A 13,349-nucleotide genomic window follows, 5' to 3' on the forward strand; every position below is an offset into this window, starting at 1 on the left:
CTTTAGGCAAATTGGAAAGGACAGTAGAGCTTTATTTTTGAGTTAACTTAATTATTTTTGCTTTTGATGATTTTGTGATGTGTACAATGTTACCTTTTTTTTTTTTATTTTTTTTTTTTTTCCCCTAGAGAAAGTCTGGCAACATTTAACACAGGTTCCTAGTTGGAGCCTTTCCAGGGGATGTCCTGGGAAAAGTTTTTAGCCTTTTTTTTTTTCTACGCAACCTTATAGATAGTTGCTATTAGCCATGCTGTTCCCTGGCAAAGAGCAAATTGTCTGTTTTGCAAGACTAAACTCAGTCCTGCAATATGTAAAGCTATCTTCTATACCATAAACAAACTACTTTGCAAAATACTTCCTGTGCTTCTGGTGGAGGTTGAGTATCATTTTTGTGGGGGATCCATGCACCAGTGTGAAGCTCAAATCCACTGTACTTCTAGACATTCAATGTATATAGCATGTGTTCTTTGAAGCTTTGTATAAGTAATGGTTAAAACTAAAGTATCCATGCTGTGCAAAAGTATTTTTCACATCATCAGTTATCATTAGTGAAACTGTATGGATTTAATAATTTTTGTACTTTATTCATTGCATAATCAGACTATTGGATTCGGTATTCAAAGGTTAGCATCAATAGTTCTGTCTGAAAAGGCATGAATAAAAAGGAGTGTCAAGCAAACCATTTCTGTTCCACTTTTTGGGTTGTAAAATCGTTTAGATGTCCTCCGTAAAGCTAATAAGAAACTGATTTTCTTCATTTCATATTCTCAGATCCTAATTCAAGTTTTCTTGACACAGCCACTGTTTGCATAGGAGTCTCTGGTACTTAGCCTTGGATCGTGTTCCTTGGCAGAACAGGTTGGAGACCCAGCAGCAAATTATGGCTAGAGCTTTTAGATTATAGAAATGATGAAGTGGTTTCTGATTAAAGACATTTAATGGAAAAATGTTTCTTTCAGCAATTTTCCATTTTTAGTGAATAATTCTGAGACCTCTTCTTCTGTTTTTATTCCAGGAAGTTTTGAATAATACTAAAATGTTTACACTTAGGATAACAGATGAACTTTGTATTACAGAGAAAAGTGGGAACGTGGGGATTTAACCACTGTGATTATGCACTTTAATCTCTGTATATTGACACTTGTACCTGTGTACTGCCTTCCCAAAACTGAAAGGATATACTGCAGACTTAATAGGGTCTCAGCAGATACATGAAAACACTTTGAAGTGTATACATACTTGTGTAACAGTGCAAGGTACAGAAAGTTCACAGCTGTCTGCCACAAAAGTAGATAGCTGCCCATTTATTACTGCGTTCCAACTGCTGTAGTGCTGGGTTAACACATCTGTTCTGTCATTAGACAAAAACCTAGTGTATGCTTTGGATTCAAATCAGATTTGGGGTTTTCTGGACAGTTCTTGCTCTATTACCAATGATAGGTGTGTTCCAAGTCTATAATAATGCAATCAAGCAGTTTTAACCTTTTTGCCATTGTAGTGTTTCCAGCATTCAGGAGCAGTGATAGTGTTTTTTTTTCTATATGAGAAATTTCAGTTACTGATCAGCGATTGTTGTCTCCAGCCGTTGACAACCTCCAGCTGTTCCTTTTCTATCACCAGCTGTTGCTTACAGGGGAGTGCATTCTTCTTTCAGAAGTGTTTTTTCAATAAACCCTGAAATAACATGTCTTTTAATAATGCAACTTAATCTACCACTTATTTGTTTCTTTACAAATAGTGCATTTTAAACAGGCAGAAAGAGGATAGTAGCACAGTAATCTGTATCTTTAAAATGCACTGGCATGAACAACTGTAACTCACCCTTAGGCTAGATTGTTCAAATGATCTGCCTCAGCCTTAGTGTGGAGAGACCTATTTGTGTGGATAATGCAGTCTCCCTACATGTTTAAACTTAAGCTCCATTGTTAATATTACCGTATGTTCTTACTACCACTGTCTCCCAGTTGTTAGGGTCTTAAGGGTTTGTGGGATTGCTGTGATTAACCCTTCTGACCTCTTGTATAGTCTAAGCCAGTTGACTTCGTTCAGTAATTCCTGTTGCAGAAAGGAACGGCAGAGAGGGGTGTTTCAATACAAAATTAAATGTGCATAAAAATATATTTATGTGTTTGAATATACATATTTAGCCCAAATTGTTCTCCTCCCTTGGGGGGGGGAAAGGCCCTTTGCATAACAAAGCTGTTAGGGAAGGGAGAAAATAAAACTAACATGGAAAGCAAATACCACACTGCTTGAAACAGTCAAGTAAAAACTTTAAGCTTTTCAATTATGTGAAGTTTTTTTAATCCATTTCTTGCTCCGTGCTAATGGATACTGAAAGCTGGTACTTAATGGAGGATTTTTCTTCAAGAAAAGCTATTTTATTGAAAGTGTTTTTTTTTAAATGTTACCATATACATCTTTTTTTCTTTTTTTTTTTTTTTTAATTTTATTTTAACAGGTAATTTCTGAGTAATTTTAAGAAAATCTGAACCCTGCTAAAAAGCTGCTGCTTTAAAGTTTTTGCAGCTTGTGCTTTCTGAAGTTGCACTGATATTATTCTTCTAGAATGAAGGAGCCCAGGAATTCTCGAGAACCCAGAAGCTTGAAAAATCTTTACCAATACATAAAAACATGGCATTTCTGAACTGAAGTGCTGAAAAATTTTATTGACCTTCAGACATTAGCTGGGAAACAATAATGAAGGAAGGAATCAGATCCATAGAAGACTAGGCTTTTATCAAACTAGTTAAGAATCTCTTAACCTAACCACTCAGTATGGGTAACAAAAGACGTAATACAGAAAAGATGTAGCAAGTCAGTATAGGAATGGTTTGAAAAGTATGCAATTGATTATGTGACTGTTAAATAATTTTCCTTATTTATTTATTTTTAACTTTAAGTGGGGTTGGGAATTAAGAGCTTAAGGAAGGTTAGAATGAATGTACTAGAGCCGATATCTTATCTTATGTGATCTCTAAGCCTTTTCATGAGAGGTTTGGGGACTTCTGATAGACAGTTATTTCTGAATGAGGATAGGTTTTAAACTCCTGTCTTACCAATAAAAATGTTTTAATTGGATATGACCATACCATATTAGAGGTATGATGTCTGCCTGCTGCTTTTTTTTTTTTGAGTTAGGATGTTCCTTCTGACCTTTTAGCAGTGGAGAAAAAAAAAAAAAAAAAAAAAGAAAAACTGGTATTTTGTCTCATGCCTCAGATTTAGTTAAGGTAATTAGGAGTTGGGTGGCCAGGAAACATGAAAGCTTCAGTAAGTTGTTTGTAATTGGTTTCTCATAATTTTCCGATGGCTGTAGTTACCCTCATTTTATCTTTGTTTATGTAGCATTTATCATGTATCAGGAACAGTATACTTTGGCATGCTGAAATGTTAATGTTAGTGATAGGTCAAGAGTTTTTCTGTCAAAGTTTCACCTTTGGTCCACATTTGGAATAAAATAACTTTTTTTTTTTTTTAATTCACGTTGTGATCTGGATCTGGCATACTTTGTAGCAGATGAATGCTTTATTGATGTCATCTTTGAGTTTGATTTGACATACTTAGAACTCTACATCTGTTTTTTGTTTTTTCTTGATTCTCCTGCAAGACTGTCCATCTGAAAGACACATAGGATAGTACCAGAGAAGCAGGGTTCTATGAATTAGATGATGGTTTGATGTTGTTTCCATGATAGTTACAACTTCCATTTTCACTGTTTCTGAGACCACTTTCTTCTCCTTTTTCCTGGCACAGGCCACTTGTGTGAACATGTTGAATACACCAAGGGGGTGGACTAGCATGCCATGGTCTGTGGTGTTGCACTAACAGATAAGGGCAGAACTATGGTGATGTAGCAGCTTGTCCCATCTACCTGTCTATGTTGGAAGATCTTTGGGTTATGTTGGGATAAATTGTTGCCCCTTCCCTAGTTCATCTGCTAAGTTAGCAAATCTTAAATGTATAATGCTATGCAGAAGAGCCCTGTGAATTTGAATCCCTTTGAGAGGGAGAGGCTGAGAGATCATGGTGCCAGCTGGCTAACCTGGGTGGATTTTACATGAATGTGTGGAAAAAAAAATGAGAAAAAAATACTGTGATGATAATGGCTGAATTTACCTGGCACTGTTTTGCAATTGCCCTTTTTTATTTCAGTGTCTCATTGTAATTTTTTTTCTTCCGTTGAAGTCCAGGAACAAGATCAGTAAAATTCCTCATACAGATCGTCTTAAACTTGGGGGAGCAACACCTTCAAAAATATGCCCAGGTTAATTTTGTTATGTCAGCAGAAAGACTTAAAATGAAATGAAATTTTTGATGTATAACTGTTGATTTAATTTTTTAATGCTTTTCTCCAACTGTTTGTATATTCTTCCAAGTTTTGAACTGCATGTCTGGCTGTGAGAATATTACAGAAACCCCAAACAAATCAATTGGCTTTTATGTCCTGGAGTTATTAGATAAACTTGCTTTAAATTTCATTTGTATTTCATTCTTAATGTTGATTTTTTTTTTTATTTTTAGCAGAAATTTCTATTACCTGGAAAAGGCAATTGGAGTCTATATTACTATTACATTATAATCAACCATTTGTTGTGGAGCATGACCTCTGGTTTCCCTACTAATTTGACAGTCAAGCACCTATCTCTTTGCTGACCTGTCTCTTCCTCAACATTTAATCTCAGATCTTAAAAAAAAAAAAAAAAAAAAAAGTCAACTTAATATGGTGGTCTAGAGAGAAAAGAAGCTGTTGCACTTGAGTCAACCTGACAAAGTAAGGCTTGGAGATTCAGATTCTGGCTCTGCTGAAGATCTTCTGTGTGAAGTTAGAAAAGGTGTTCTGACTTCTAACAAGACAAAACAAAAAAAAAGTCTGTGCCTTTTAGGTCCTCTGTAAATTACATTAATATTTATGAAGTGCCTAAAGGATTATGCTAATGAAAGGGAGTTATGTGAAGAAACACAAAGCAGTTGTAACAAATAACTGCAGCAAATGTATGAAGGGGTTTTTGTTCTTGTTTGCTTCTTTTGGAATGAAGCTCAACATTTAAACTAAAAAGTATACTCTTGAGAACTTGTGCATTATAACATAGCTGCCTGCACTTTGAAACTGCAGCAGTTCTGACACTGAACTGACGTGCTTGTGAATGCTTTCTGTTCAGAGAAATTACATATTTAAAACAGGGAAATGTTTCTACAGAAATCTGGCACTTCTCTATCTGCCTTTCCTGAAGGGCACTAGCAGATGTTTTCAAAGTATGCTTGTTGGGTTGCTCATGCTACAAAAAGAAAAAAATACTAATAAAAAAAAAATGTGGCCATTTCTCTTAAAAGCTCATCAGGCAAAGAAGGTGGGATACTTCTTCACTCTCCTTCCAAAAGTTAAGTTTCCAAGCTTCAGTCTGTACTTGGAAGACTTTTCTGTATTTTATACAGTGACTGATATTTGTGCATGAATTTCATGTAAATTATGTCAATAGCCAGACTCTTTTCATTGATGTATGGCAGGAAGAGAAGATTCAATGGACACAAGTTGATATGAGAGATTCAGGATTCAATAGGCACAAGCTGATAGAGAGGTAGGATTCAGTGTCTGTGAAGACACTTTCACTCTGAGGATAGTCAAGGAGTAGGGGAGAGGCTGTGCAGTTGCCATACTTCAGGATTTTCTAGACCAGACTGGATAAAACCTTGAGCAAATTGGTCTGACCTCAGAGATGACCCTGCTTTGGGTGCGAATTTGGAGGTCCCTCCTGCCTGAATCTATGATCCATTGAGTTTCTATAACATTAAGTTCCCTATTATTCAGACTTTTTATTTTGGAGTAAGTGGATGTGGAGAATTTGAGGTTTTTTTTTTTTTTTTTTTGTTTTTTTTCTTTTTTAACTTTGCTGGAAGGAGGATGGTGTTTCATTGGGTCTCAATTAACATTACATTGACCTCTTTGGCCCATATTCTCTGATGATGCTTCTGTAAGGTAATATCACAGCCCCTTTGAGGTTTAGTTTAGTAGTGCTTTTTGATCAGGTTTTCACAAACACTATTCCTTTTTGTAATGAAAGCCTGTAGTGAGACTTCTAGGTATTACTTCATCAGAGGAGGATCGGGGAACAGAGGACCAGAAACTTTTAAAGGGACACTACTAAATCCTGAGAGAAGCAACAGATAAAATCCTATTCTTAACAGGTATGTGTATGGAATTGTTTTTGTATTTCCACATATGTCCACCTTCGCCTTTCTGCTTCTGCAGTGCAGAGCTCAGAGCTCACAAAAACAACTACCAGCTGACAATGCACTGGCTTGGTTTCAACTGACTCGTGGAGTCTGGGACAAGAAATAGTCTAAAGCTCATTGTACTGCTCTATCTCCCCATTTTATGGTAGGTCACTTGCCCCTAGCTGACTAATTGCGACTCTCGTACTACTCTGCAAAGCATAACATCAGGCTGTTTAGGAAAAAACATAGCTGACCTGTCTAAAGTTTGCTAAGTGACATTAAAACAAGCATTGTGTGATGGAAGATGTGGTCAGGGGGGCCCATCAGTCATGCACGCTACAATAAGTGAGCACTTGTTTTCATATGAAAGTGTAGCACAGGCTCAATTTTTCTTCTCTGCATTGCCTGGAAGCTTGCTGAGGATGGATTTGACCCTTATATGTGTGACTCTGAAGCAAGTTTAAAAAAAAGAGGATATGTCTAGGGAGATAGAGCCCCTGTCCAAAAGGTGATGTAAACATAGCTGTTATTTTTCTCCCTTTTCTCTCTTCCTCAGGCCAACTTTGTGTAGTTGTTCCACAATTGGTGTGTATTTCTAGTGAAAATTATCAGACTGATATAAAGCCTAGGCTCCTCTGTAGTTTGTCATCCTGACTGGCCAGGAGCAGTGAGGTTGGACTTTACCCATTAGCTGAAGTAAGGTGAAAATACAGGTCTGATAATTCCTAAGAGAGTACCTTGTTTCCAAATTGCAGATGGTTCCAAATGCAGGAATGAAGCATGGCTCAGTTTGAGCCTGCTGGCTGCCTATATGTTTTTTAAAAATGGTGTAAATCATTTTTTAGCTTCCTTCAGCTAAGGCTACACAGAGGGTCTCATGCTGATCTGATTCTTATGATAGTTGAATGTGACTTTTGCGCTACTGACTTTGACAGAGTTGCTGTGGATTTTAGAGTAGTTCAGAAACCTCTGCTTCTTGCAGCTTTGTGCTATCACTGTACAAGCTATTGTTGAACTGTGTGTTACAGATAGCTCAGAAAAGCAAACCTTCCTTCATTACTCCTTAAGCAAAGATTTGCACTGTAATCTTTGAGGAGAGTAGAAATGAACTTAACGGTCTCATTCTTAGCTACCTTTCTTGCAATTATGGTGTTTTTTATGAGTGATTAACTATTTTATTCTTAAGTGACAATGTCAAGTTTTCTGTCAAAAAATAGTAGAGATCAAGAACTGAAATGTGCAAATAGCTCTTGTTCCACAAATTTCAACCATCTGGTTGCTTTAAAGAAGACACGAAAAAGTGCCTTAGGGGGTTGAGAAAATATTTTAGAAATAAAATATCAACACTTTAAAATTCAAATTGTTTCTTCTCCTCAGTGTTAAGACACCTTGACTTGGAAGGCCTTTATCTTCTGGCTGCATCTGAACTGAAGGTCATCAATTTGTGTGGTGTGCAGTAAATAGACTAGCGCAGCACAGTTGAAAATTCACAGCTTTATCATCTCTGCAGTAGGTAGGTTTTATTCATTTTCTGCCTCTTTCACAACTTATTGCAGTGATTATACAAAATTGTTGCGGTCATAACACAAAACAAGGAAAAGGATCTTTTTTCTTTGCATTGAACGCTAATTTCATCTCACTGAAAAATCTCATCTTATTAAAACCTATACTGACAATAAAGGAATTCCTTCTTAGGTTAACAAAATGCTGAGGGAAAGTACATTAGTATTTGTCTGCCTTACACTCTGCATTTTCTGTAGTTCTTAGCATGAAATTCTCTCTCTAAAAGCATTTTTCACTCTTAGCAATAGAAGACAAATAATGTATAATTTCATTGGATCTTGATGTTTACTTAAAACTAAATATATGCATGTCTGTAACATTTGTTAAGTTTAACAAATGCTGGCATATATTAATGCTGAAAAACTTCTGTCTAGAAGCACTTCCACACAAATAAATTGACCAGTACTCTAAGGTGTTGTGACTTGCTCACAAGCTAAATGACTGTGCAGCAACTGAGAACCATGAATACTTTTCATATGTAGAAAATTAATTTGTGTGCAGCGTGGTACTCCTTATCAATTTTGTAGATATTCTGAGAAAACTAAAACCAAAATATCTTCTGTTTGTGCTGTTAATGAACTAATTTGAGATATCTTTATTTTCCTGTCTATTAGCACATGTTGTATTGGTACAACTTTATCTGTCAGGTTCCAGTTAAATATGTTGTTTGACAGCATATGCATTTTGTATTTAAGCATGTATTGGCAAAGCTGCATGATATATCCTAAATACTTGCTAATTAAATCGATTTCTGTATAGTTCAGCACATCTGAAATATCCCAAATGTAGGACTAAATTATTGTTGTTAAAAAGTAATTATATATAATTGTTACTTATTTAGAAGTTCTTATAAGTTAAACTATATTCATATATGATGTATATATATGTAGTAATTGGTCATAACCAGATACTTTATACTCAAAATAAATATGTCCCGTCTGTATACTTCTGTTGTTACTTTTTTCTTTCCTGCAGTGAAAGAAAAAAATGGCCAGGGCACAAAGAACAGTACATTATTTCAAGATGTTACATAAAGCAAGGCAGTTTTCTTCAGTGTTGATAAATGCATGTCTGAAAGTAAAATAAAATGGCAGATAAAGAAACAGTTATTCTCTGGGTATACATATTTCTTCCATCTGGTGCATTATTTTCCAAACTCACTTAATTTGGCTTTCAAATGTTAGTTAACAGCTGGTCTAACGGTTTTCATATTTGCTTTGAATATGTTCATAAGTCATATGATTTTTAGTATTCTCTGTAACAGTTTGTGATTTTTAGTTTGCTCATTCTCATTGTCCCAAACAACAAATAAAATTTAATTTTTAATAACTTATTTCTTTTCAAGGTAAACAATGCAATAAGTTAAATAGAGCTAAATAGAACTTAAGTCAGGAACTTTTTTTTTTTTTTTTTTTTTTTTTTTATAAATACCTCATCTATACTGACTGAAGTTGGAATAAAAGTAGAACTTTTACATCGTGGTACATCTTGGAAAGAGTTCTGTGATCTGACACAAATATTTTGAGCAGGCACTATGATAAACTACACAAGCTAGGATATAATCAGAGAATCCAACAATAAATTAGATTTGAAGTGACCTTCAGCGGTCCAGCCTCCTCATCTAAGCAGGGGCAAGTTTGACCTTGGTTCCATCTTAAATTTTGATGTTCAGAACAGATTGAATTTTCCTTCTCTGGAGGTTTTCAACAATTAAAATGTTCAGAATTCAAATTTAGGATTTTTTTCATCCACAAATGCTTGTTTTTCTTTACCACTAGAATCAAGTTTTATTCAACGTGGGTTTTCTCTTTTTGTCTTTCTTTGTGTTCCTAACTGATTGACAAAATGAGCAAGATAAAACAAAAAGTAGAGAATTCTTCAGTTAATAACTAAGTGGAGAAAAAAGCAGATCCCATAACGTGAAAAGCAAAATGAAGAAAAAAAAAAAAAAGGCAAAATGACTAAAGTTAAGTTGGATGTATGCAAGCAAAGGAGAATAGGATGGCTCTACTAAAGTAATTTAAGAAAAAGTATCTTTGAATCTTTTTGTGAATTAACTATTTTGCAATTGTTCACTTTCTGCACTTTATTAAAAAGTTGTTCACAATAGCTCTGAGGCAACATAAGTTTTATCTGAGTCAATGTTAATCAAATGGAATTGTTGAAAGTGTGAAGTTGTTAACTAATGTGAAATTGATACAGGCTAGAAATTCACTGAATAAAAGGTGAATGGATTCTGATACATACTTTTTTTTTTTTTCATTGCAATTGATAAATGAAACTTCTGAAGTTGTCTGAGCAGAATGAAGTGAAATTGATATCCTAAATACTGCAGTACCAGTTAAGAAGTGATTAGGCCTAATGCATTCTATCAGAAATATTGTTTAACAGTCTGGCAGATAAAAAAATAAATAATAATAATAATAAATCTGTATTTCACATCAAAATATATGGACTTTTCTTTATTTTTCTTTTGACTTGGTTCTCAAGCGTACTAGAATGACCGTTTGAAGACATTAAAGACTTCTTGCAGAAAGATTAACTCTTCTGTAGAGGTCCTGAAGGAATTTGGATTTTGTTCTGTCTTTTCCCCTTCCTTACAAACACAGGACTTTTTTTTTTTTCCCCAAATACTGGAAATAAAACTTTTTATTAAATATGTTTTAGAATTAGTATATAATAATGGCGCTATATAGTAATAATCAAGTGTTCAAAATTCTGATTTTAAAATCTAATATACATATTCCAAATTACTGTGATCTTTAACACTGTGTAGTGATATACATAATATATGGATAGAGAAAAAAATTAACTTGACATCTAACAAGCTTCTTTCTGTCTGCATTAAACCATCAGCTCTCTATTTGCATCCTATTTCTGAACCCTTTCTGTTTGTTTATAGTTCAACAGTATTGATGCTTTCTATTTTTGACATTTTATTCCTCTGCTCACCACCACTTCTCATTTAAGTGCACTGTCCCCCTGTTGATGCAGCTCTGAAGTACCTTAATGTGCAGCATGGGTCCATCTCTAATGCAGTACTTTGTGTTAACTAAATTATGTATATTACATTCATCCCCTGAAAAGACGTAAATGAACCCATATTTCAGTAAGCAAGTCAGTACTTACAGATGTTGCAGTTTTTGTCAGAATTTCAGATGTGGGAGCTTACCTAAAAGGTGAAGGAAGTTCTGAATGTGTAAGGGGTTGGGAGTCTGCCTATTCTCTCAGCCCCTGGTGCTTCCAGAACTTGGGGAAATTTCCCGTTTAGGTTGTAAGGAATAGATGGTATTATTTCTCTGTGGACTTTATTCTGCCTGTTAGGAGAGCTTGGGCTTTCTGTCACACTATGTGCATGCATATTTTGTTCTATTGCTGCCCAGCATTCTGTGCTGCCTCTTCCCCTCAACACCTGACAGCAGGACAGCACTGAGGAACTGCTGTGGTCGGGGCTGCTTTACAGATCAAAGGCTGCTTTCTGTCACAGGTGAGCATTGGTTTCTGCAGTAATTCTTGTGTTATGGCAGTGCTTTCTGGCAACCAAGACCAGTGGTGGTGTGCTACCAGTACGTGAGGGGAACCACGTTCTGGAGAGACTAAATACTTGCTCTGGTTTGCAACAGGAAACCTTTGGATATGGCTTTTGTAATGTTCACTCCTTTTCCTTCCCCCCTTTGAAAACAAGCTACCTTTTGTAGCCATAGGAGTTGTGCTGCAAAGGTACAATATTTCAAAAATGATGGCAGCCCCGAAGCAAAGTTGTCTAATTTTCTCAATGCCCTTGAGTCCCACACAGTTCTGTGGACTTATGTATTTCCAGTGTGCTCAGGTGGCTGTCCTCCTATCCACACTGATTTTCTTTTGTGGGTGGTACTTTGCTCCCTTTGCTCCCTGAGATGCTGCCATTAGGTGCAGGAACAAGAGTACTGAGAATAGACTGCTCCTCTAAAGGCTAAGGCGAGAGGAAACTTGGTAATAAAGCCTATTTGTATCTGTCTTCATCACTAGGTCTCTCACCCTGATTAACAAGAAGCTTTGTTTTTCTTTGGTCTTGCTTTTTTGCAGATGTGCTCACAGGAGCCTTCCTTTTTTTTCCCCCATCACATTCCACACTGATTTTGCCCCCGCCGACTTTCTACTTTCCTGATATTGATTAAGTTTGTTAAGTAACTATGAGCTTTTGCATGATGTGGGATTTTGTCTGCGATTATGACATTTATTCTTTCATGTTCCTGCATCATAGCAGAGTGCTTATACCTGGGAAGAGGTTAGTTTATTAGGTTTTGTAACTTCTTACAGCCAGAGGTTAAGCTCTGTTCTGGAGTTTACACTGTAATTTTATTTCATAAAAGGACTTCCATGCTCTTCTCTGCAGCTAGTGTTGAAAGGGGAAAAAAAATGTGATAAGAATCAGGATGAGAAATACAAGAGCAAGCAGAAAAATGCACCAGTTTGATTCAGAACTAGAGATCAGGAGTGGAGACAGGAAAATCTCTCTTATATTGGAATAATCTTTGTATTGCTGAATGGCAAAATCTGCTTAAGACCCCTTTCAATATGTTGCAGTCCGTAGTTCCCAGACATGTAGACTCATTCACTGAAAGAAATCTGGGAAGTAATCTGTCTCCATCTGGTAAATATCTTTTTTTTATTATTATTTTATTTAAGAATGTGAGACACTGCAGTTGATACAGAAATACGTGCAGCTTCATAGTGTACTTGAGGATCTAAACAAACTGTTTGAAATCCTGTTATCTCAAAACACCTTCACACACTTATTAGGCAAGTACTCTGAGGAGCTAAAACTGTAGGTAACTAAGTTTCAAGCATACTGAGCTGAAAAACAAACCTCAGGAATTCCCTCTAAATATAAACTTTGAACATTTTAATCTCAACTCTGCTTCTTGTGCCATTGTTTTTGGCTGGCACAAGCATTTCCCTCCAGCTATTTTCCTAAATGAGAGGATCTGACTAGTTATTATTATTATTTATTTATTTTAATTTGAAAGCAAGTAATGGAATTTGGGTGGATTACAGAGGCCCAGGAAATGTACTGGTGTGGATGCTGGTTTTATCTTACCTGTGTTCCTTAGGTAGAATTCAGAAAGGTTTTCACTGCAAAGTGTGATGTGAATGGAGTGTCCCAATGGAGATGGTGTCAGCTGTTTGTTATTGCCCTTCCTATTTCTGCTAATGAAATTGACCTGCTATTAAAGTCAGGCTGAGTAGGGTAGAAACTTAGTTATACCAACAGCAAGGTTCAATCTGACAAAGTTAATAGAATTTCTTCCTGCAGATTTTACAGAACACATCATCCCAGATTCTTTCTGCACTGTGCTTTGGGAAAAAGCATTAGAGCAAAATACTGTGTAGTTTCATTAGTTTTTCGAGAAAATGCCTTCTCCCAACAATACTTAGAGAACCAAAACAGACTTGCTTTAACTCCTTATAATGTAAAAGGATGTTTGTGGTGTTGCTGTACAAAGAATATTCTTCTGCTCTTATAGAGCAAATTATGGCTTCAGCCTGTATCAAATTTCAATTTCAAGCTTTTTCAGTAAAATGCTGTT

This window comes from Anser cygnoides, chromosome 2, assembly GCF_040182565.1.
Source record: "Anser cygnoides isolate HZ-2024a breed goose chromosome 2, Taihu_goose_T2T_genome, whole genome shotgun sequence".
NCBI classification, from domain to species: Eukaryota; Metazoa; Chordata; class Aves; order Anseriformes; family Anatidae; genus Anser; species Anser cygnoides.